Source organism: Lasioglossum baleicum, unplaced genomic scaffold (assembly GCF_051020765.1).
Source record: "Lasioglossum baleicum unplaced genomic scaffold, iyLasBale1 scaffold0091, whole genome shotgun sequence".
Classification (NCBI taxonomy): Eukaryota; Metazoa; Arthropoda; class Insecta; order Hymenoptera; family Halictidae; genus Lasioglossum; species Lasioglossum baleicum.
This window is the reverse complement of record NW_027469151.1, coordinates 420,001-425,000: the sequence shown is the minus strand read 5'-3', so window position 1 is coordinate 425,000 and position 5,000 is coordinate 420,001. Positions and strand designations below refer to the sequence as shown.

Below are 5,000 nucleotides of genomic sequence, written 5' to 3'. Positions count from 1 at the left end.
AACTCTGTTTTGCATGTATTAGCTCTAGAATTACCACAGTTATCCAAGTAAATTTGGGTACGATCTAAGAAACCATAACTGATTTAATGAGCCATTCGCGGTTTCACCTTAATGCGGCGTGTACTGAGACATGCATGGCTTAATCTTTGAGACAAGCATATGACTACTGGCAGGATCAACCAGGGAGCTTCGACAATTTTTGTCGATTTTTCAATATATAATAAATATGTGTCTTTTCGTCGCCAGCTCTTTCAGAGACAGGTCGACGACACTCTCTTATAGTTTTGTATAAAAATTCCTTTTTACTCGTTCGAATTCTCAGAGAACCTTTCGAACGAGTTTATATCATATTCCTCCCTCAATCTCTTCTCTCTTATAGTTTTGTATAAATTCATTTTTACTCGTTCGAATTCTCAGAGAACCTTTCGAACGAGTTTATATCATATTCCTCCCTCAATCTCTTCTCTCTTATAGTTTTGTATAAATTCATTTTTACTCGTTCGAATTCTCAGAGAACCTTTCGAACGAGTTTATATCATATTCCTCCCTCAATCTCTCTTCTCTCTTAAGTTTTGTATAAATTCATTTTTACTCGTTCGAATTCTCAGAGAACCTTTCGAACGAGTTTATATCATATTGCCACCTTCCTTCTTTTCCTTTCTTTCTTAACCTCGAACAAATTCATTTGCCAGATATTCCTGCGTTCTCGGTTTATATTTTTCTCATAACATCACAAATCATTACGTGTAGTGCATAAAATTCATGTTTAATATTTCCCTTTTGGGTTTCTCTCGAGAACAAATTCTTATATTTCCTTGCGTTCTCAGGTTGAGCTAACATCTGGTAGCACGAGTATCCCACGTAGCACGTAACCACGGGCGCTGGACAATCGACACAAGTGCCGAGGAAGCGCGGACAGGACGCATGCTGGGCTCTGGGTGTAACAATGCCCCTCCGAAAGCCAACCTCATTTTATTTACTTTTCGTTTCTCTGCAAACAAGAAGTTTGACTTCTTTCTAGTTTTAGTTTCTCTCAAACATCTTTCCATAACTATCTCAAACTTTTAGCTCGGATAGAAGAGTTGATGCTCAGTTAGTACGAGTATACACATCAGTGCATACAAGTCACCAACCTCCTCGATGGGAGGCTCGCCACATAAGGGCCATTCGGTCTTAGACACCGACCCGTGGCAATGCTGTGTAGAGAAAAGTTCTAAACGAAGTACGGAACGAAACAGTCGAGACCGAAGTCTCGAGGCGCCGTGAACTGCTTCTCGACCGAGATCGTAGAATAGCCCCAAGCGCGCGCTGAACCGCCCGACTCGCCGAACCGTCGAGTCTCTTAAGGATACCGAACGGCCGGCAAGGACGCCGGCGCCGCGCGGTGAATAGCACGCGCGCTTATGGGTGCAAACCGCCGCGGCAACAGCCCGTCCGGCGGGGCTGTTGGGACTTAGAAAAATTTTTGCATGAAAAATTTTTTTGTACAACACAATAAATATTTATATTTCCAGGATATTTAACACAAAATATTCAACTTTTCATATACTATCTCGGTACTTTGAACATTTTTCAAGTCCAACCGCCAAGAGTAAACTTATCTTTCTATCGTATCTAGACCATTATAAATATTAGATCATTGTATAATAAAGCATTCTAACAATAAATATCAAGTATCAAAGCTCTAGGATGAATATTTATCGAATAAACTCAGAATAATGTTCCGGGCGCATTGCGTGCAACTCCGACCGAAGTGAAATTTTTCTAAGTCCAACCGCCAAGAGTAAACTTTTTTCCTAGCGTTCCCAGACCATTATAAATATTAGATCATTGTATAATAACGCATTCTAACAATAAATATCAAGTATCAAAGCTCTAGGATGAATATTTATCGAATAAACTCAGAATAATGTTCCAGGCGCATTACGAGCAACTCCGACCGAAGCGAAATTTTTCTAAGTCCAACCGCCAAGAGTAAACTTTTTTCCTAGCGTTCCCAGACCATTATAAATATTAGATCATTGTATAATAACGCATTCTAACAATAAATATCAAGTATCAAAGCTCTAGGATGAATATTTATCGAATAAACTCAGAATAATGTTCCGGGCGCATTGCGAGCAACTCCGACCGAAGCGAAATTTTTCTAAGTCCAACCGCCAAGAGTAAACTTTTTTCCTAGCGTTCCCAGACCATTATAAATATTAGATCATTGTATAATAACGCATTCTAACAATAAATATCAAGTATCAAAGCTTTAGGATGAATATTTATCGAATAAACTCAGAATAATGTTCCGGGCGCATTGCGAGCAACTCCGACCGAGCGAAATTTTTCTAAGTCCAACCGCCAAGAGTAAACTTTTTTCCTAGCGTTCCCAGACCATTATAAATATTAGATCATTGTATAATAACGCATTCTAACAATAAATATCAAGTATCAAAGCTTTAGGATGAATATTTATCGAATAAACTCAGAATAATGTTCCGGGCGCATTGCGAGCAACTCCGACCGAGCGAAATTTTTCTAAGTCCAACCGCCAAGAGTAAACTTTTTTCCTAGCGTTCCCAGACCATTATAAATATTAGATCATTGTATAATAACGCATTCTAACAATAAATATCAAGTATCAAAGCTCTAGGATGAATATTTATCGAATAAACTCAGAATAATGTTCCGGGCGCATTGCGAGCAACTCCGACCGAGCGAAATTTTTCTAAGTCCAACCGCCAAGAGTAAACTTTTTTCCTAGCGTTCCCAGACCATTATAAATATTAGATCATTGTATAATAACGCATTCTAACAATAAATATCAAGTATCAAAGCTTTAGGATGAATATTTATCGAATAAACTCAGAATAATGTTCCGGGCGCATTGCGAGCAACTCCGACCGAGCGAAATTTTTCTAAGTCCAACCGCCAAGAGTAAACTTTTTTCCTAGCGTTCCCAGACCATTATAAATATTAGATCATTGTATAATAACGCATTCTAACAATAAATATCAAGTATCAAAGCTCTAGGATGAATATTTATCGAATAAACTCAGAATAATGTTCCGGGCGCATTCCGAGCAACTCCGACCGAGCGAAATTTTTCTAAGTCCAACCGCCAAGAGTAAACTTTTTTCCTAGCGTTCCCAGACCATTATAAATATTAGATCATTGTATAATAACGCATTCTAACAATAAATATCAAGTATCAAAGCTCTAGGATGAATACTTATCGAATAAACTCAGAATAATGTTCCGGGCGCATTGCGAGCAACTCCGACCGAGCGAAATTTTTCTAAGTCCAACCGCCAAGAGTAAACTTTTTTCCTAGCGTTCCCAGACCATTATAAATATTAGATCATTGTATAATAACGCATTCTAACAATAAATATCAAGTATCAAAGCTCTAGGATGAATACTTATCGAATAAACTCAGAATAATGTTCCGGGCGCATTGCGAGCAACTCCGACCGAGCGAAATTTTTCTAAGTCCAACCGCCAAGAGTAAACTTTTTTCCTAGCGTTCCCAGACCATTATAAATATTAGATCATTGTATAATAACGCATTCTAACAATAAATATCAAGTATCAAAGCTCTAGGATGAATACTTATCGAATAAACTCAGAATAATGTTCCGGGCGCATTGCGAGCAACTCCGACCGAGCGAAATTTTTCTAAGTCCAACCGCCAAGAGTAAACTTTTTTCCTAGCGTTCCCAGACCATTATAAATATTAGATCATTGTATAATAACGCATTCTAACAATAAATATCAAGTATCAAAGCTCTAGGATGAATACTTATCGAATAAACTCAGAATAATGTTCCGGGCGCATTCCGAGCAACTCCGACCGAGCGAAATTTTTCTAAGTCCAACCGCCAAGAGTAAACTTTTTTCCTAGCGTTCCCAGACCATTATAAATATTAGATCATTGTATAATAACGCATTCTAACAATAAATATCAAGTATCAAAGCTTTAGGATGAATATTTATCGAATAAACTCAGAATAATGTTCCGGGCGCATTGCGAGCAACTCCGACCGAGCGAAATTTTTCTAAGTCCAACCGCCAAGAGTAAACTTTTTTCCTAGCGTTCCCAGACCATTATAAATATTAGATCATTGTATAATAACGCATTCTAACAATAAATATCAAGTATCAAAGCTCTAGGATGAATATTTATCGAATAAACTCAGAATAATGTTCCGGGCGCATTCCGAGCAACTCCGACCGAGCGAAATTTTTCTAAGTCCAACCGCCAAGAGTAAACTTTTTTCCTAGCGTTCCCAGACCATTATAAATATTAGATCATCGTGTGGTAAAGCATTTTGAAGACAAATATCAAGTATGAAAGCGCTCGGATGAGTATTTATCGAATAAACTGAGAATAATGTTCGGAGCGCATCGCTTGCTCGGCCGCTCGAACGAATCGTTCGCGCGCCGAGGCGCGTCGGATCGCCGTGCGAAGGAGCTCGAGCGAAATTTTTCTAAGTCCAACCGCCAAGAGTAAACTTTTCTCCCCGAGCTCCCGCACGACTTTAATCGTTATATCCACGCACGATACCGCTTGTCATCAATATTTCTCGAGTTTCAAAGCTCTCGAACGCGTATTGCTCCAGTTTTTGTGAAATATTGCTCCGACCGCCAAGAGTAAACTTATCTTTCCGGCTTACTCGGACAATTATAAATATTAGATCATCGTGTGGTAAAGCATTTCGAAGACAAATATCAAGTATGAAAGCGCTCGGATGAGTATTTATCGAATAAACTGAGAATAATGTTCGGAGCGCATCGCTTGCTCGGCCGCTCGAACGAATCGTTCGCGCGCCGAGGCGCGTCGGATCGCCGTGCGAAGGAGCTCGAGCGAAATTTTTCTAAGTCCAACCGCCAAGAGTAAACTTTTCTCCCCGAGCTCCCGCACGACTTTAATCGTTATATCCACGCACGATACCGCTTGTCATCAATATTTCTCGAGTTTCAATGCTCTCGGACGCGTATTGCTCCAGTTT

General features: G+C 39.4%; 1 non-coding gene across 1 annotated transcript in view; it reads right to left on the bottom strand.

Moving 5' to 3' along the window:
- The window catches only part of LOC143219904 (small subunit ribosomal RNA), a 1,920-nt gene extending 1,734 nt beyond the window's left edge, over positions 1–186 (bottom strand). Inside the window, exon 1 of the ribosomal RNA XR_013011504.1 lies at positions 1–186. This exon is cut by the window's left edge and continues 1,734 nt beyond it. This is a non-coding gene — a ribosomal RNA (small subunit ribosomal RNA).
- Positions 187–5,000: the final 4,814 nt, after the last annotated feature.